Source organism: Dromiciops gliroides, chromosome 5, assembly GCF_019393635.1.
Source record: "Dromiciops gliroides isolate mDroGli1 chromosome 5, mDroGli1.pri, whole genome shotgun sequence".
In the NCBI taxonomy this organism is placed as follows: domain Eukaryota; kingdom Metazoa; phylum Chordata; class Mammalia; order Microbiotheria; family Microbiotheriidae; genus Dromiciops; species Dromiciops gliroides.
The window spans coordinates 62,605,889-62,627,097 of record NC_057865.1 but is presented as its reverse complement, the minus strand read 5'-3'; the positions used below and the strand labels follow the sequence as shown (position 1 = coordinate 62,627,097).

At 39.6% G+C, this 21,209-nt stretch overlaps 1 protein-coding gene across 4 annotated transcripts in view; it reads right to left on the bottom strand.

The window, feature by feature from the left end:
• Positions 1–21,209, bottom strand: part of KIAA1217 (KIAA1217 ortholog) — a 587,997-nt gene that overhangs the window by 96,862 nt on the left and 469,926 nt on the right. Inside the window, exon 1 of one of the 4 annotated variants that reach the window (XM_043968403.1) lies at positions 7,741–7,938. The exons of the other annotated variants lie outside the window; for them this stretch is intronic. The gene's annotated coding sequence lies outside the window, so the exon portion shown is untranslated. Of the gene's footprint in view, positions 1–7,740; positions 7,939–21,209 lie in introns of those variants that run through there. 4 annotated transcript variants of the gene reach the window in all.

Below are 21,209 nucleotides of genomic sequence, written 5' to 3'. Positions count from 1 at the left end.
TGTTCTAAATACCCTCAAATGGTACCCTAGCTTTTGGGACCCTCTGTGTGTACTTGTTTCCTCCATTAGAATCTAAGTGCCTTGAGTAGAGGATTGTCTCATTTTTATCTTTGTCCCCTAGTACTAGACACTTAAATGCACTGATTGATTGGTAGGGTATAGAGAACTTTTGCAGGTTAAATTTTTTTGGGGGGGGTAGGGAGGGAGAGAAGGAGAAGGCGATTTTAGTTAAAGGAAATCCAGTCCATTAGCTACCTTCAACCATTCTGTGTTCTCACATATGTGATGCCAGTAGCGTTAAGTAGACACCTGGATAATTATTATTCCTTCCTGGCTCTGGGTTAAATATAAACTAGTTGTGATAAAGATAGAAGTGAGATGAGAGGAGCTCCATTGAGGCCCAGCCTAGGTTGACTCTTCAGCTATAAAGTTTCCATCCCTCCTTATACTGAGCTCAGGTGGCTGCCAAAGAATTCTCTCTATGATTATCTGGTTTTCCCACCCAACATTGGGATTTGAAATTTAGATACAGTTGGAAGAGCTCAAGAATTGTGCTTCTCCAGTAGAGTTACTCTTTATCCTTTAATTATTCACACTGAGATCAGGTTGCCCATATTTTGGAAGGTAAATTTAGCTCCTGTTGGCTCTCCTGGGGAAAGATTTGGCTCAAATAACCAGGGTCCACTTGCAGGTTCTAGCAAGACCTCTGCCTCCAACAATCCCCTACAGCTATTCTTCTATAAACTTCAGAGGACGGATGAGATGAGCAAAGAGAGCAAGCTGGGTTTTCAAGCTGATGGTGACCTAAAATTTCTCAAAATGATTTAGACTTCCCTGTGTTTCTGAATGTTTCCTAAACATCTGGCGACTCTCTGAATGTCATTTCCTTCATGCTTTCAGCATTACAAGTTGGGCTCAGCTTACTGCTTGCTAGCTCTACCCACATTTAAAGAGATGTCTGCATCTTAATGTACGATATTCCAAGCCAATGCCTTACTCCAAAGACTGCTGAAAACGCCCACTTTCATGAGCTACATGCATCCCTTGCTTAATGAAAATTCACTTAAAAGAATTTCAAATTTAAGGAATTCACTTAAAAAGGAAACCTTCAGGTTTATGTTTAGTTGATTTGTGTTGCCCCCTTCTACCTGTTCTTAGGTCTTTCCTGCTCCTCAGATAATAGTAACAGCTAGCATTTATGTAGCTCTGTAAGGTTTAAGAACACTTTAATCTTATAGCATCTCATTTATTCCCCATAAACCTTTTGTGAAATGCTATTATCAGCCCTCCTTTTAAAAATGAGGAAACTGAGGCTTAGGAAGGATCAACTATTTACCCAGGGTTACATAGTTTGATGGGTGGGATTAAAAAAATCCAGGTATTTCTCACCCCAACTTTAAACCAAGATAGAGTGGTAGGGTCCTTGACATCAGAGGACTGGGTTCAGATCTTGCCCCTGATGCTTACTACCAGTGTGACCTTGGGCAAGTTAGCAAAACTCCCTGAGCCTCAGTTTCCTTATCTGCAAAATGAGAAGGTTGGACTAAGGGCCTTTAAAATACCTACAGGCTGTGCTCTACAATGGAAAGTCCAATCTCTCTGTGTTGAATGTCAACCATTATCTAATAGTAATCAGTGGTTCACTGTCTTAAAGACAGAGAGCTGATTTTATGAGCTAACAGCCTCAAATAAAGACAGCAGCAATCAATCAGTCAATCAAATAAATAAATCATTGAGGTGACAGCCAAATAGTCAATTCAAGAGAATCATGGCTGGGGGAGAGGGTGCTGAATTTGGAGTTGGGAAGATCTGTGTTCAGATCCTCCCTCTGAATACTTACACTAGGTCACTCAAGTAAATTCCTCTACTCTGCTACAGACTGAGCATTAGCTACTTGTGGGACAATTACATGGTGCTCAGAAGATATTGGGATGGGCTGGCTACCTGACTGATATATTTCCATTCTTGGGTTTTTCTTCCTGTTCAAGGATATAATAATAAACTGTACCCATCTGCTTAGGCAAAGAAGGTGTATTGAGATTGACCAAAGTGAGAGGGATAAGAAAAAGTGAGAGCTGTTAGAAGACAATAAAAAACAGAGTAAAAAAGCAGCCAAATTACTGAAGATTTTGGGATCATTATCTCCAGGGCTCCTAGGTGCACAGTGAATCAAGCACTGGGCTTGGAATAAGGAAGACTCTTCTTCATGAGTTCAAATCCAGCCTCAGACACTTACTAGCTGGTGACCCTGGGCAAGTCACTTAACCCTATTTGCCTCAATATTCTCAGATATAAAATGGGCTGAAGAAAGAAATGGCAAGGGGCAGCTCGGTGGTGTAGTGGATAGAGCACCGGCCCTGGAGTCAGGAGGACCTGAGTTCAAATCCAGCCTCAGACACTTAACACTTACTGGCTGTGTGACCCTGGGCAAGTCACTTAACCCCAATTGCCTCACCAAAACCAAAAAAAAAAAAAAAAAAACCAAAAAAAAAAAAAAGAAAGAAAGAAAGAAATGGTATTATCTGTGCCAAAACAAATCCAAATGGGGACATGAAGAGTCAAACACAACTGAAATAACAACAAAAAAAATCCCCAGGAGGTGAAACCTCTTTTCAATTATTCTTCGTGCTTCTAGTAATGGCCTCAGTTTCCACGTCTCTCTCTCTCTTTTTAACATAATGCTATCTAATTATGTAGACAGTGATTTAAGAGATTTGCAAAGCATTATCTTGTTTGAGTCTCACAACAATCTTGTGAGGTAGGTACTATGATAATCATAATTTTCAGATGAGGTAAGTGAATCTGAGAAAAACCAAGTGACTTGCCTAAGGTCATACAACTAGTAACTGTGTGCAGGAGGATTCAAATTCAGGACTTGCTGACTCCAAGTCCAGCATTCTATTACCATGCCACCTAGCTGCCAAGATGACAATTATATTTTCAAATGTTATCTTCTTGCAGTTAAGCACCAAATTATATTGACAGAAATGAAAGAGGGAGAATCACAGCATCTTGGAGTTGGAAACAGTATTTTGAGGTCATCTACTTCAACTTCCCATTCCAACAAAAGTGGACTGACTTAACAGGCAATCACCTTATATAGAGCACATTTTACTCAAGTGTGTCTATTCTATAAGTGAGATCTCTTTGATTCTCCATCAAACTTTCTAATGCTCATCCTCTTCTTGCTATTTAAAATTACCCAGAAGTACCAATGTTGAAAGTAGTGGCCACTTTAGTCTCATCAGTTGGTTCAGGCTTTTTCTTTCTTGTTCATACCTCTTTCTTTTTTTTTTTGTTTTGTTTTGTGAGGCAATTGGGGTTAAGTGACTTGCCTAGAGTCACACAGTAGTAAGTGTTAAGTGTCTGAGGCCGGATTTGAACTCAGGTCCTCCTGAATCCAGGGCCAGTGCTCTATCCACAGTGCCACCTAGCTGCCCCTTATACCTCTTTCTTGGCATATTTTTGGGCATAGTCTAACACTGGCCTCTGAGGTTCAGTGAAAGAGCAACTCAGGAAAAGGTTAATTTCTTCCCTTGAATTTGGCTTTGAAGGAAACAAGTTTTGAGCTAAGCTCCAGCTGGACTAGATGCTCTTAGTGAAGCCTCCTGTGGAGTCTTTGAAAGAAAGAGGTGAATGTCTCCATTAAGATATGTAATTTCATGACTAAGGGAATTCTTAGGAATGTTTCTTATCACAACCTGTTGGATCATGAGTGACTTAATATAGCTTGTTCTTTCAAAAGGATCCCGCCTGTCTCAGTCATCAGCACTAAACACAGCCAGAGAGGAGAGTGACAACATTCCCATGATGCATTAATAAAATAATTATGGAATCTGTAACCAAAGCACCCAGAAAAAAGGAGATTTAGATTTCCACACAACAACTAAATAAACATGGGGAACCTCAAAGTGAACATGTTCAAAACAGAACTCTGTGATGTTTCCTTCCAAACCCATGCCTCCTCCAATTATACCCATTTTGCTTGATAGCACCATCATTCATAATGTCACTCAAGTATGGAATTCCGTTTCATCCTGAACTTTTCTTTTCTGCATCTTCCCCAGCCCCTGTACAATATCCAAACTGTAGCTAAGACTTATTGATCTCACTTCCACAGTATCTCCCTCTCATAGATCTCATTCTCTCTACTCACACAGACTCTTCTTATGAAACCAAGATCCATAAAAATCCAACCTCCTACACCATTGTTGGATATTTCCAAATGGGTAATCCATGGGGACCAAAGCAAAACATGTCAAAAAGAGAACTCCTGACCTTTCCCCCCAAACACTCTATTCTTTTTTCTTTGGAGGTAGGTGTCAACATCCATCCAGTCCCCTCAGAGTCATCCTCAAACCTTTCCTCTCTGACATGCCTCATAGCCCTTCCCCCTTCCGACCCCGCCCCCACATATAATCAATTGCCAAGTCTTGCTAATTACACCTCCACAACATCTACCACCTAGGTCCCCTTCTTTCTCCAGTCCATTTTCCTGAGAGCTGGCAAAGTGATATTCCTATAGGGTAGGTCACTTACTCCCTTACCAATGAAGGTTCCCAAATATCTCCAAAATACAAACATCTCTGTTTGGCCTCTAAAGACCCAAATATCTGGTTCTAGCTGACTTTTTTAGACTTCGTTTTCAATATTAGTACCATTCACATGATTTTTTTAGTTGTTTTTCAGTCACATCTGACTCTTTGTGCCCCATTTTGGGGTTTTCTTGACATAAACATTGGAGTGATTTGCCATTTCCTTCTCCAGCTCATTTTACTGATGAAGAAACTGAGGCAAACAGTAAAACTTGCCCAAGGTCATACAGCGAGTAAAGTGCCTGAGTCAAATCTGAACCAAGGTCTTCTTGACTCCGGGTCTGGAGCTCTGTCCACTGGTCCACCTAGCTGCCCCTCCATATGATACATCTTTGCTAAAAATTGAATTCTTACTGTTCTTCCCATGCAACATTGTGGTTCCTGCCCCTGTGCTTTTACATAGTCACTCCCTGCTCCTGAGCTGCATCCTTAGAGAATCCCAAGCTTCCTTTCAGTTAAGGTTCAATGCAGGTGCTATCTGTAAACAAGGCCCTACATCTTCCCAGAAACTACTTTGTATACATATTGGCATTTACATTCATGCTGATTTCTTCTAACAAAATGTATAACTCCTTGAGGGCTAGGGATGATTATATTTTTGTCTTCCAATCCTCAGTGCCTAGCATAGTGTCTGGCACCTAGAAGCGCAATAAATTCTTGTTAAACAAAGGAAAGGACTATTTCAATAGCTTACAAACTGGTCTCTCTTTCTCCAGTGCAGGGGTTCTTACCTTGTCCAAGGTCATGGTCCCCTTTGGCAGGCATACATTTTCATGGTCAAACCTAAGGACCCCTTCTCATAATTTTAAATACATAGAATTACAAAAGAAACCCATATATGGAAATGCAGTTATAAAAATAGTTCCAAAAACAAGTTCCTGGTCCCCAGGTTAAGAAGCCCTGCTCTTAACCTTAAGACTTACTTAATTTAATACTTAAGACTTACTTACTTAATTAATTAATACTTAATTTAACCTTAAGACTTACTTAATTTAATACTTAAGACTTACTTAATTAAGACTTAATCTTAGACTCTTACGTCTCCACCTCCTCCATCACACAGCTGCTCTCTCTACTGAACTACCTGACCGCCCCAGTTAAATAAATACTGGTTGTTAGGTTGGCTGGTGTTGATTGACCATCAGTTTCTTCAAGGCTTAGAGTCTAAATCCATGCTAAAAATATTCAGCCTTTTAGTGAAGAACTAATCCCATGGAGCTAATTCTTGGAAAAGTTTCACCATAGGAGACTTGGAGAGTATCTGTATTCTTACATCAGTTTTGCCAAAAGAATTACTGAGCCATATAGAGACCTTTTATTTTTACCTGACAAAAGACTGCAATGATGTCATGTCGGCGCCTTGTTTTTAATGACCTACATCACTCAGAGAAAATTCTTCTGAAGTTAAAAAAAGTTCATCTTTTCAATCCAATTCAACAAATATCTGAGCGCCCAAATGACTTGCAATGTATTAACTGACATGACATGCATACAAATAACAATACCAGCCTGCATATATTGTGTCGTGGTTTGCAAAGCGTCATTCATAATCTCATTTGATCCATAGAACAACTGCATAAAATCATAACCTAGGAAAGTATTAGAAGCGTTTTGTAAATTAGGAAACTGTGGTTGAAAAAGGTTAACTAACAACCCATGGTTGGGAGGTGTCAGGGGCAGGATTTCAAGCTTGCCTTATTTGTTGTGTGACCACGGAACAAGTGTCTTAACTTCTCTATAAAACAGAGACAGTAATACTAAACAAACTTTGCAATCTTTATATAAATGGGGGCTATTATAATTATGTTGTTCCATATGCCTCTTACTCCTACCCTGTTCTGCCCACCCCTAGAAGTTGACTTTGACCCCTTTCATGCTCATGCTCATGCTCAACTACTGTCCCCTTCATGAAGCCTTTGCTTGATGCTCCAAACCTCTTCTTTCTCCTTCCATCAAAGTACCCTAGCACCCCGAGTCCCCCTATTTTATATTAAAGCTATTTGTGCACAGCTCATTTTCTTAGTTAGCTATGAGCTCCTGGAAGGCAGATATGATTTACTCCTCACTGTATCTTCTATACTACCCAGTATAATTCCTTGTATTTTTAAAAAACAGATGTTGTGTCAAGACACAGAAATAATACAGGGGAAAGAATTTCTGAGCTGGAAGGGACCTCGGAAATTACATAGTTCATCCAATCCATTCATTTCATAAATCTGAAGATAGTAGGGTTCAGAGAGGTTCAGTGATTTGATCAATATCACACAGACCGTGACCAAACCAAGACCAGACACCAGTTGTTTGGACTATTTGTCCATTGATTTCACCTATAACACACTGAATCCAGTAAGCTAAAAAGAAAACCAACCCATTTACAACAAGAAGGAGAAGATCCCTATGACAAGGGATACTTCAAATAGAGCAGAGGTACCTTTCATCATGGAGGAGGAAAGTGCTCACTTCCCTATTCTCTATCCTTTCTCTGCTTGGGTAGAACAATGCTCTCTCACACACTAGGTTTTCCTCCTTTGTTTCTTTCAGTTCCTTTCTTCTCTGCCAAAGCTTCTTGATATCACTCAGGATTTCAGTACTTCACATCTCACAAATAAAGTTGTTTCTTCCAAATTCTCCCCACCACTGGAACTGGTTAAGAGACAGTATCCCTTGCCTAAATTTCATTGCCTTCTTAATTCCTAAAGTACTGGAAATGATTATAAGGTTAAAATGGGGCTGAGAACTAAAATTTAGGTATCCTTCCATCCATAATACACATCATGCATGCCTCAAAAGGAGTTTGAGATGAGTCAAATATCAACTATTAAAGAAAACCTTAGAGATAAAATCAAGTGATAATTTCCAAGACTCATTTCCAGGGCATTTTTTTTAAACATGAAAATTATTTAAAGTAATTTTGAGAACCTGAACTAAAACAAATTATGAGGAACTAAAAAAAAAGGAAATAAATAAGTATAAATATCATTGATCATATATAATGATACCAATTTCCAACCCCGACCTTTTAATCCTGTAACTTGTAAACTTATCACTGTATTACACTATACAACATAGAACCTGGACAAAAATTTTTTTAAAAAGAACATAGTTCATACAGCCATTTTACTCTTTAAGAATGAAAGCTACTTACTTTTACTCAAGGAATCACCTGCATAGCTAACGCTGAAAAACCAACACTGGCTCTACTCCCAATTACGCAGTTCCTTTGTTTGCTGAGTTCATCTAAATCCTTATTTCCACATCTGGATATTTTAGACAGCTTTCTTCATCAAAAAGAAAGAGGGGACAAAAAACCCCCAACAAGCCCAAGAGCAAAGTTTCCTAAAATACTGCCCAGCTTGAATATTCCCAACTAGAAAAGGCCATTTTGTTTCCTTTTAGCCACCTATGCCAAGTTGCCCCAGGAATATGCGGAAAGTCAGGCTCCCCATGATAAGTATTTCTCCTCCCCTTAGAAATTAGTCACTGAATAACCTCAGACCCACATCCAACTGCAGGCTACTTCACATGTGACTCAGTCCCTCAACAACTGCTTTCATAGAAGGATGTGCTCGCGCGCGCGCGCGCACACACACACACATGGAACAGGACCATCTTAGATCACTTAGGCAACAGAAAAAAATGAAAGATAAGAGGTTCACTAGATTAAAAAACTAAACAAGCCAAACCAGAAGAAAGCTCAAAATATTAATTTCCCAAGAAGAGGAACTTTCAAATAGTTTCTGTTTCAGGTAAGCAGATCGTTAACACAGAGCCCAGGAAAGCGCCCAACTCTCATTCTTTTGCCAAACTTTTGAAGTTCTTCTATTGGCAGCAGGATGAAATATGAAACTCTCTGCTCTGCTTACAGCACCTGAGCTAAACAGGATGGAGATAGAGGAGGCTGTCTACTAATTAACTAGCACTTTAAAAAAAAAAAAAAGGGTTGAACTTTGGGCAGCAGTCATAAATCAATCCTACCCAATACTACATAGGCAATTAAAATCATCCTGTAAAACATGTGAGTTATGTGAGAGAAGGGAAAAGGAGGGGTGGTGCAAAAAATATGTGTTTAGAAAGAGCAACAGAGAGCCGTCCTGCCCCACCCCAAAAGAGTTGGAAGGGGAAAGAAATCTATTGCAGCAGCCATGGAAGCCAGTAGACAACCTCTGACAACACCACTATTATCTTCTAGGTGAGCGGGGCACAAAGAGGTGTGTGTTAAAAACAGGCAATTACTTGTGTGATCCTTTGGCTGAAGGATGGGTATTACCCTGAAACTAAAGGTGTAGAGAAGAAAGGAAGGAATTCGTTAGCTCAGAGAGAGTCCTACTTTAATCACCTCTCAGTTCTGTCTCCATCTCCCTCTTTCCCTCTGCCTTCGGGGACTGAACAGAGTAGAAAGCTGTCCCACTGGGAACTGAATGAAAGAGGCACCATGATTCACTTGGCTCAGGATTCCTTTGGCACCTTGCCACACCCGGCCGCCATGCTTTGGCTTCGGGCAGCTGGTCCATATTTGAAACATTTTTTTTTCATGCTTTTTGAGGTTATTCTTGCTGACCAAAAGAATTTCATGACGTCTCTCAAATCTAAAAAAAAAATACCCGACAACCATAAAACTTCCAGCATTTCAGGGGGGAAAAGGGCTGCTTACCCTCATCAGAACTCCCCATGGTTATTAAGGGTGGGGAAGAAAGGAGCACATGATGTTGCCACACTCCTGAGACCTCTTATTAGAAACAATATTTTGACAAAGTGGTTGTAACCGATGCCGAATAAGAGGGTGCAAGAGGGCAAAAGGAATGTGAAAGAAACCCTTTTGGATCTAACTGGTAAGGGGCTGGTTATTTCTTATGCACACACTCTGCCACTGAGGCACATGGGAGGTATCTGACAATTTTAAATTCTCTGGCCAAAAATATGCTCCCCGGGAATGAGGATATGGATGTTTGCATCCCTGCTGAACCAGACATAACCATTATTTAGAACGGCGGATGGGGCTTGATCATAAATACCTTCTTTATTCCCTACTGGACCGTTTTCTATCATGGCAAAATGGAAATTTGGGGGGAATGTTAAGATCCCAGTTTATATGATAGGAGCTTTCTAACAAGTGGAGTGTGCCTTCTCCTGCTGGCTTGTGCTTTCCGGACGACCACTTGCTATGTCAGCCACACGCACCAAAGTATGGATGGAAGTCACGCATCCTGTCAAAATGGAAGCATTTAATGATATGATCCAATCCAATCCAATCTAATCCAACAAGTATTTATTAAGGACCCTTGTGCAAGTCACTGTGGTTTCAATGACTACATAAATCCCTCCCCAAAAGTTCTTGCACTCAAAGAATTTAACTTCTATTTCTACCACACAACATGTAATTAAGTATAAACAAGAGGGCCTTGGTATCCAAGGGACTAGAAAAAGGATTTTTTTAGTGAATCCACTGAAAAGGCAGACCAACATTTTATAGAAAATAGTGGAAATAAAAGGTATGCTTGGAATTTACCTTGAAAAAAATGGAACTAAAATTATGCAAATACGATTATTTGATAGATTTTTAGATTTTTAATAACATCTAATTTCTGTTTGCGTGGCACAGTGGACACAACACAGGACTTGGAGTCAGAAAGACCAAAGTTCAAATCCTGACTCAGGAACTTATTAGTTTTCTGATGTGGGCAAGTCACTTAACCACTCTATGCCTCAGTTTCTTCATCTGCAAAATAGGAAAACTGATTGCACCTACCTCACTGGGCTATATCAAAGGAGACTGCATATATATAGAGGGCTTTGTAAACATTAAGGTGCTATATAAATGCTAAATATTATTAATATTAATTGCATGCAATTCTTTAAATGAGCAAAGACTGTATCAAGTGTTCATTTTGCAAGGAAGATGATTTTTTTATTAAAATGCTCTTTATTTCAAACTGGACTTTCAGCATAGTCAACAAAGAGGGTCATTCGGCAAAAATATTTGAAGGCTTCATCAATTTTCCCAAAGACCTCTCTTAGTCCTTTGATATTCAAATCATTCCCTTTTTGAGGAGCTTACTGATAATGAGTGGGACACTGACATAGATTTTAGCAGGATGAGCTGCAATAGTTGAGGACAGATGCAAGTGGGGAAGAATCCTTGAGTGGAAACAAATTTTATAATTGATTGATTAATTAGTTAATAAATTCTATGTTCTGATAGAATCAATAAATTCCATATTATAGAATAAAATGCAGGGGCAGCTAGGTGGCACAGTGGATAAAGCACTGGCCCTGGATTCAGGAGGACCTGAGTTCAAATTTGGCCTCAGACACTTGACATTTACTAGCTGTGCGACCCTGGGCAAAGTCATTTAACCCTCGCTGCTCTGCAAAAAACCCCAAACAAACAAAAAAACCCAAACGAACAGAATAAATGCTATGCTATAAATTTTATTCCATAATGAATTAACAAATTCCATTTATGATTATTAACTTTGTGGTATATTATAAAGAGAACCTTCCTTGGTAGTAGGGAAACCTGAGTTCAAGTTGTATCATGAACGGTGCTGACTGTATGATCCTGGGCAAGTCACTTAACTTTTCAGTGCCCTTTCAGAATGGAATAGACAACACTCTAAAGTGGAATCTAAGGTCTGGATCAATTCGAATAATGATAAGGACTGAGAGAAAGAGTATTTGGATGAAAAGGACCTCTTATATAAGATAGAACTACTAACAGCTAATAAGATCAGGCAATGCTAGACAACACACTTGAAGGGGGAAAAGGCATTCTTAGAAGAAGATGTGAGAAATGAGGACATTATAAGTATGGGGGGGGGACACAGTTGGGACAAAATCTTGGAGGCAGGAGATCGAATGCTGAATACAGGGTGCAGCAAACTGATTAAGTCTCACTCCATGCCCCCAAACCAACTATCTTACAGGTCAGCTCCTGATGGCAAACAGCAATACTCAAACACATTTGGGAAACATTTCTGATATACTTTCCCCCCTACTCTACTTCATTTTCAGGGACAAATTGCCTTTTGTCTCTCAAATACAGCAAGGGCATTCTACCAATGATGCCTAGTTGCATCACTGTGAATGCTAGCCCAATCCCATGGTAGACCAGGATGAGCAAACTCCTTTCTAATACTACAGGGCTCACCTAAGAGAAGTGAGTTCACTCTTCCAGGGCATTAGCTAATGCACTAGACGAGGTAATCTCATGACCAATCTCTAGTTGCCCTGGAAGAGCTCATTCACCTCACCGGAGTGAACGACTCACTCCCCAGAGAACAGTTAATTTGCACTAGCTTACCACCAAATCTGGCCCAGTAGGCACACACTGAGCCAGCCACCAAGACAGCAGCCTCCCGTCTAATTACTTTGCTAGAACCCCTTGTCTGGTCTATTTTGCTGTACTCTGGCCATCTTTTAATTACTCACAATTTTCATTAGTGTAGAAAGTACCCCACTGAATTCTTCTTCTTCTTTTTTTAAAAACAAACTGACTACATAAACAAAGCTTGGGCTATTTGTTGTTTCTAAATTAGTGTTAATGAAGGAGTAGGGTTACTATTGCACATTGAACATTAATGCACACTGATGACCCTGACAACCAAATTAACTTCAACAGCCCTAGAGATTTATTCAAATGCTACTTCTTTCCCATTCATTCTTTTCTTAGTTAAACAGAGGAAGTCACCCATACTAGGGAAAAGTCTAAATTCCATTAAAAAAAAAAAGCAGGAAACTATTTAGAGGGGTACTCATGTTGCGTTGAAAAAAATGGTCAATTTCATCATATTTTCACTGGACAAGTTTTCAGATGTTATTTTGGTTTTCTGAAGTTCTTTTGTGATTGAAAGCGGAGAGCTTTTTCACATTTTATTTTATCATAAATAAAATGTCTCCTGTACATGGAACAGATAGGCCAATTTTACACACACACACACACACACACACACACCTACCAGGAAAGAGGGGTTCTGTCAATACTCTTCCTAATGCCATATTATTTCTCTGGTTATTTTGCCTCTGAGAACTTTGCTTCCCCCTCCAATGCCATGCTTTACTGACAAAAACTGGGTGCCAGTCATGATCAAAGGGTTCCTTGTGAATATCAGAGATGGCACTGGAAAAAAAAATTACCTTACTAGCGGGCTACAATCAAGAACTTTGGTGTGCTGTTGGACAGGAAAGTAAAAAATGTCCTCTCTCCACCCCAACCCTCCCTTTAAGCAGCGCTTAACCTTCATGGGCACTGTTATGATAGTTAAGGCACAGATAACTACCAGAGTTCCAACTTAGAAAATGAAATTTTCAGGAGAATAAAACAATAAATAGGGGGAAATTTTAATCCCTGATTTAATTCTATTCACATATACCCATTTCCTGGATGGGCACTCTTCTACACTTCTCTGTGTTCATGTGTTTCTCTCTTCATCTAAACATTTACCTAAACTACTTTCTTTTTGTCATCTTTCAAATTGAAATTTCATTTTCTTGTCATTTTTGGCTTTTTAGATACTTGGGTCTTGGTCATTTGTTCCTCAATCCATGTGTCCCCTGAATTCCCATCACACTTGTCTATAAGTGTATAATTTAGCATTTTCTCATGCTGAAGACGTATTGTGTTGCTCTTGAGCTGCTTTGCAAGTCACATCTCCCCAAGACTGTAAATGCCTTCATGGGTAGAGATTAAAATGGACTATTTTTCTTTTGTGTCACCTAATGGGAATAGTATGATATAAAGAGGAGAGTGCTCAACTTGGGGCTTGGCTGAAATCTCAACTCTGCCACTTAGTACCTGTGTGACTTCAGGCAAGTTCCATACTCCCCCCCCCCCGGGCCTCAGTTTCCTGATCTGTAAAATGAGGAAGTTGAATTCTATTACCTCTAAGGTTCCTTTTAGTTCCATATCTGGGATCTATGATTTGCTGATTAAACACGATATGCCTAGGAATAAATACTTTTGATTAACCTAGAACTGTAATCTGGAGTATGAGCAATTTTTTTTGTGAATGATTATTATTTCTTCTTCCATGTACTATGCTTCTCATGTACAAGGGTCATCTTCAGTGGCAAGTTAGCAATTATTTGGATCATTCACATGAAAAGTATATGCAAGATCTAAAGCATTCAGATATGTCTAATTTCCACTAATTTTCTTATATATTTGTATAGTCAAATACAGGCACTGAGATTATGTACACTATGGATTATCTACACCTAGTCTGGTCACTATTCTTCATCATTAAATGTAAAGCATAGTCTTAATTTACCTAAAAAGAGGGAGCTATTGGACATGGGATGAATCAGTCTTCAAGGTAGGGGTCAGTGGTTTATAGACCATTCCAGCAACAACCAGAGATACTGTCATCCGAGACACCATTATGCAGAAATGATAGAAAGTGGATCATCCATAGTGGAATTTTCCATGTTCCTTTCCCCATTATTTAGGATAATCAAAAGTTGATCATGTAAAGTAAGACTTGAGTTTTTTGCCCTTCTTTGGACTCCCAGTGCTTAGCACAATGCCTGGCACATAGTAGGCACTTAATAAATGCTAACTGACTGACTCATCTGAATAGTGAATTAGTGTGTAATAGTTTAGTGGTATAATGGAGCTCCAGTCTTGGAGTTGGGAAGATCCAAGATCAAATGCTATCTCATATATTTACTAGTTGTGTCACTCTGGGCAAGTCACTCAACCTCTCTCAGACTCAGTTTACTCATCTGTAAAAGGAGGAGGTTAACAATAACATCTATTTAATGGGACATATATGAATGTCAAACTATATTTCTATGTACACATATATGCATATATACATGTTAGGTATTATTACCATTGTTGTTGCTATCACTGTTTTTATATAGTGATATATATCTGAAAGGGGTACCAGGTAATATTGACCCAGTAGAAGGATTTACTCATTGAGGGATGAAATAGACAGTAACAATCAAGTTTAATGCTTAAGATTATTTTAGCACAATTCATTTTTATTTCTTTTTTTTGGGGGGGGGGCTGTACAATGAGGGTTAAGTGACTTGCCCAGGGTCACACAGCTAGCAAGTGTCAAGTTTCTGAGGCTGGATTTGAACTCAGGTCCTCCTGAATTCAGGACTGGTGCTTTATCCGCTGCACCACCTAACTGCCCCCTAGCACAATTCATTATAAAGAGAATTTTACAGGTAACTGTAAGAGACAAGTTATTAGTATGGGGAACTACTTAAACTCCAAGTTTTATAGTATTATCCTACATTTCATAAGGACAGTGACTGGCATATAGTAGATGCTTAATAAATACTTGTTGCCTTTCAGGTAAAAAAAAAAACCCAAAACCTGAAAGATGACAGGTAATACACTTCACAAAAGTGAATTTCTCTAAGAAATACACATAAAAACAATAAGTAAACAAGTTCCAACCCCCTAAACCTTCCTCTTGACTCCAGAATGGATAGATTTCTGCTCAACTCTTAGCAACAAACTCCCTTCACAACCAAGAAATCCCCCAGGTAACCCAGACAGTTCAGTGTATAAAGTGTGAGCACAAAAAGAATTCCCACCTGGAAGTCAGAGAGCAGATGTCATCTGTGATACAATTATAGATGTTTCTGAGAGAGGAGCGGTACTTTCCCAGCTCTCATTAGCAATGAGAGATGCTTAAAACTTTCCAAGCTTATAAACTAGATGAGCATGTCCTAACAAAGCCAATTGTTTTCCTTGGATTTGGATGAAGACTTGGCAAAGAAACCCCAAATATCTTCCAATCCTGACCCCGCTTGGCTGTCCTGACTGGGCTCCCATATGTGCTGACTATCAAATGTTCAATTGATAATTAGTTATTATGTGTAAAATTCTAGATTAGGCCGTGTGGGGTTATACAAAGTTCTGTACAAGAAATATATCTGCCTTCAAGGAACTTACAGTCCACCTCAGGGGGTGTAACATACATATACATAATTTTAAAATCACAAAAATTACTAAACGGGGCAGCAAATGGTAAACTGCATAGAAAATATGTTTTATAGAATTCACATGAGAGAAAGAAATCACTTCTAGTTGAAGTGGTCAGGGATTTTAAATGGGTCTTGGTGGATAAGAAGAAAGGCTATGCACTATAGATAAAAGGAAGGATGTGAAAAAAATCAAAGTAATGGGAAATTATTGCCAGGTACTTTGGGGCATGGTGAGCAGGCCAGTTTGGCTACAGTATAGCCATTCCAGTAAATGATATATTCCAAACCACTGACACAATATAGGTCACCACAAGGTCAGAAGTAGAAATGCTTTTGTTTTTCCATGAATGATTTTAGACATTGAGTCAGAAGGGGATTAGATTTCTCCTTGTGATGGCAAATAGATGAGAAGAGACAACGAACGTAACACACGTGTATTAAGTACCTACTATGTGTCAGGGTGTTAAGCAATAAGAATGCATAGACAAAAATGAAATGTTATCTGCCCTTAAGTAGCTGATGTCCTATTTTGACAGCCTCCATTCTATAGGATAAGTGAGAACCCTCAACAATTCTTTGCAGTTTCTCCACTAGAGATGCATGTTACCATATTCATAGGCTTCCAACCAGAGTGCCTCAGGATCTATGAAATCCCAGAAATCCCTCATCCTCAAGGGTAAGAGGTAAATATAGAAATAGGATCTTCTTGTGGCGTTCTGAAAAGGAAGGGGAGTGATTGCCAAATCACTGAAGGCCGCTAACTTCCAAACTCAGGTCCAAAGCTATCTGAAAAGGGTCAGAACAGAAAATTATCAAGTGTTGTAAAAGTCACAAGAGAAGGCTAAACTAGAATCAAGCTTGTTAACGTTATCTACAAACGCAAAACAACTACAAGGCCCCTAAGATACCCACAAGCCCCATAGGAGGGTTTCATTTCAAAGAAATACCTTCATGTTTTCAGTTCAAATATCAGGCCAGTCAGTTACCTTAGGAAATGTGAGATGGCCAGCAGAACCACCAGTTCTTATTTTGATGAAGAACAGGCCCAAAGGCAACAAATTCAGGATTTGTGACTGCAATGAGGCCATGGTGGCATGTATTGTACATGCAGCTTTCCTATGCAAAGCCCTCCAGAGGAAGTGGGGAGGATTTGAGCCAATAAATTCTATTTCCTCTCTCCTTTCCTCCTCAAAAATATAATTGTGGCATTGCCAGAAAAAACTAGAATCTTCATCCATAGCAACTGAACAAGAATTGACAGCCTCCAAGTGAGGTGAAGACCTGTATTCCTGAAACAAAACTTACAGTGAAGAAAGCTGACAGTAGCCACTGGGTGTAGGTTCCAATGGTTGGAAGAGCCTCCCATCCTTTTCCCACAACAGGCTTTGGAATTAGGGGACCTGGGTTCAAAACCTGCCTCTGTCATATACTTCCTGTATGACCCCAGGTTAAGTCACTTCATTTGTCTTCACCTTGATTTCCTCTTTTGTATCATGAGCGCTTGTGCTCTCTCTCTCTCTCTCTCTCTCTCTCTCTCTCTCTCTCTCTCTCTGTAGGGGGGGAGGTAAACTAGATGACCTCTTAGATTCTTTCCAGCTTGAACTTTATGATCCTAAGAACCAAAAAGTGACTGAAAAGCTGAACAGGAAAAGACATAAGACATCTCTAAAACCAGAAATCTCAGCAACAAAATGTAACATTTTAAGACCCCATACAAAATTTTTGAGAGGGACATTTTAAATGTGTTTATCTCTGTGTAGCAGAGTAAATAAGGGCAAATGTCTTCATGATCTGGCTCTATCTTCTTTTCTAGTGTCTTCTTTTTTTAATTTTTTTTTTTTTGGTGAGGCAACTGGGGTTAAGTGACTTGCCCAGAGTCACACAGCTAGTAAGTGTTAAGTGTCTGAGGCCGAATTTGAACACAGGTCCTCCTGAATCCAGGGCCGGTGCTTTATCCACTGTGCCACCTAGCTGCCCCTCTAGTGTCTTCTTGATGAGCTGAGCAGTTGATTTTTTACAAATGATAATCTGCTATAAATAGTTTAACAATGAAATGGACATCTGCATATAATTGTACTGTTTTAGCATCTCTGATAAGAATCTCTTCTTGACTTATCAAAACATATGAGTAGGGAAATTAGATGCTGCTACCATGATTTGTGACTGTTTTTTTTTTTCCATTGTGTAGGCTCAGAAGCTTCAGAAATACTGCTTAATAGGAAGGTACCCTTTGCCTTGTCCTCTTATTCCTGGTTCCAGGGCCTGGAGTCCCTGAAGCTGGAAGTGCATGAGGACTAAACCACGTGGGTTTACGAAATGCTACAAAGCCCATTCCTGCCATTGTCAGAAATCCCACAGAAATAAAATGGAAACTAAAAAAATGCATACGATTGTCTAAACTGGGCTAAACCTCTCTAAATGCCCTCTCCAACCTCAGAGATCATGCCCCAAACTGAAGGTCCTTTTTACTGTTGCTTGGAAGTGGACTCCTTCAGAAAGTCAATTCCAATGAGTTTGGAAAAGGAAGAGTTTGAAAGGAAACAGAGGCCAACCATTAACTTCAGATCTTGCACTAAATCACCATCTCATGCACATGATGGCTCCTCTTACTAATAGTTTCAGACGGCAGTTAGGGAGCACAGTGGATGGAGTGCCAGGCCTGGAGTCAGGAAGGACCATCCATCTTCCTGAGTTCAAATCTGGCTTCAGACACTTAGTCGTTGTGGAACCCTGGGCAAGTCACTCAACCCTGTTTGCCTCAGTTTCTTCCTATGTAAAAAGAGCTGGAGAAGGAAATGGCAAACTATTTCAGTATGTTTGCCAAGAAAGTCTGCAATAGGGTCATGACGAATTGGATACAACCGAAAATGACTGAACACACACACACACACACACACACACACACACACAGCACTACTTCTGGGAGCATGGATACAAAAATGAAACAGTTTATGCCTTCAAAGAGCTTACATTTTAATGAGGGGGTGAGAAATAGCATATATTCTAGAGGACTGGTAGCTATTGCCTGGTCCAAGTAATTAAACATAAAAGAGTGAGCTGGATACCTTAAGAAACCGGGACGGCAGTGTAACACCTCATTACAATAATTAGCTCACTCTAACCATATGGGGCAATACAATGGCCTTAAGGTTCACATGGTTCCTTCCTCTTTGGCTTTAGGGAGTTTATTTTAGATGAAAAGTTCAGAGTTCGGTCATAACTGTTCCAAGTCCACAGTTAGAAAAATTCCTAATGTCTAAGTAAAGGTTGGGCTTTCTGCCTAACTATACATCTCTATCAATCTCTAGTCAATTCCTAGTCTCTGTGGTTAAGACAAAATTCAGGTTACTGGACACATTTGGTTAACAGAACAACAGATTATAATGTAGTGTAATATAACACTGTAGCATAGTGTAGTAGAGTATCCTATCCTACTGTAAATTATGTTATAGCACAACGTCCAGCACACAGCCGACACTTAAGGAGTGCTTATTGACCTGACTCAGAGGGGCTATAGATAGGCATCAGGAAAGAAAGTCGAGGAAAAAAGCAAACCTTTTCTTAGGACTTCTCTCAGTCTGGGTCTTCCTATCAGAGATGCCTGTAGAACCAATGATAGTCCTCAATATTTCCCTTCTCTTTCACAGTTTAGTCATTCCTTCGATCCTTTCTTGCTCTCAACTCTTGAATGCAGATGCAAGCTCATCCCTCCCTCTCCCCATGTGAGATCACTTTTCATTTTGATAAAAAGTGCTTAGAGAGTGACTCAGTTTCTCATACAAGGACTCTGATTCATTCAATAGAGTGTATAGGCTGTAGTTGCACTCAGTTATGACTTGACTGTCTTTTTTGATCAAAAATAATTCTCACCTGAGCTAATTGGGAGTGGTTTCAGCAACACTTTTATTATTTTATTTTTTTAGTGAGGCAATTGAGGTTAAGTGACTTGCCCAGGGTCACACAGCTAGTAAGTGTTAAATGTCTGAGGCCAGATTTGAACTCAGGTACTCCTGACTCCAGGGCCAGTGCTCTATCTACTGTGCCACCTAGCTGCCCCTCAGCATCACTTTTACATTCACATTGATGTAATTACTGTTCCCAAAGCAAGAGGTGGGGAGGGGGAGGGGGAGGAGGACGCAAGTAATGATAGGACAGATCAGAAGATGGACAGAATGGATGACTAGATGGAATATGAAACATGTGGGATCAGCTGTGGACTAGGTAAGTTTGTACTCATTGATTCGCCAATCAAAACACCATAAACCTAGGGCTGGAGTTCACAAGTGAGTAAATTAAACTTCCTGAAAGACTAGAGGCATATTTTTCTGGAGGTCTGGTCCAAAAATCCTATTCCATTTGAGAAACTGGGCAACAGAAAAGCCTGGGGTAAGATAGCTAGAATGGACAGCTGAATGTAAAGGTGATCAAACAGAAACCCTATTTTCATTAGAATTGTAGGATATCAAAAAGAAACTTCCAGAGTCTAAGCCAAAGGACACTCTCTTGAATGCTTCTGTAAGAGCCACTGTTTTCCTGGCTGTGGGGGAAGGGATAGTCCCTATTTTCTCTCATTAGTACCAAAGAGCAGGGAATCTAGGTTAAGAAGCAAAAGAAAAGGGGCAGGTAGGTGCCACAGAGGAGTCAGGAGGACCTGAGTTCAAAACTAGCCTCAGACACTTAACACTTACTAGCTGTGTGACCCTGGGCAAGTCACTTAACCCCAATTGCCTGACCCCAAAACCCCATAAATAAATAAATAAATGAATGAGTGAATAAGTAAATAAATAAATAAACAAACAAACAAACAAACAAATAAATAAATAAATAAAAGAAGCAAAAGAAAACTTCTTTCTCCCTATCTACCTCCCCCCACCACTATCTCTGGCATCATATTTTTTAACATTTGCTTTTCTTTCCTAATACCCATTTTTTTTCACTTCTCATGAGCTAACTTCTGAGATGTTAAAACAGCTGGGAGATAAAACTGTGGAGTCATTGCCAGTAATATCTGAAAGACTGTGGAAAACAGAAAGGTATTATAATATCAGATACAAATTTTTAAAAAAAAGAGAGAGAGGGAGGGGAACATTCTGCCAATCATAGGGCAATGAACCTGACTTTGATTCCTGTGAAAATTCTAGATCAAATCACTAAAGGGACAGCCGGTGATCATCAGAAATGGAAACCATGATTATAAAGAGCCAGCACAGCTTCATCAAGAACAGGTCATGTGAAACAAACCTGAATTCCCTTTTGGAAAGAGTTGTTGTTGTTCATCCTTCAGTTTCAAAGAGGACCAATGACATACTGGGTGATGATGTCTTGAATTGTACATGAATTGGATTTAAGTGAGGCAGAGTTCCACAGTCATCAGCCTCACTCTCTTCCAGTCATTGAACACCAGTGGCAAGATACATGTCAAGATGACTGACAATGGCCCAGGATGCAGTGGATGACCTTGGTCTTTTTAATGTCTGACCGAGCTCAAAGCACGCCATAGCACCTGTTTCAGCAGTCTTCATGGCCCTTGGAACAAACTGTTCTCAATCTGCCCATTGACAGGGTTCCTGAATTAGTAGATGTTGTAGTTATAACTTATTTAGATTTTAGTAAAGTTTTTGAAAACATGCCCCATATTCTTCTTGTGGGAAAAGATGGAAAGACAGACTA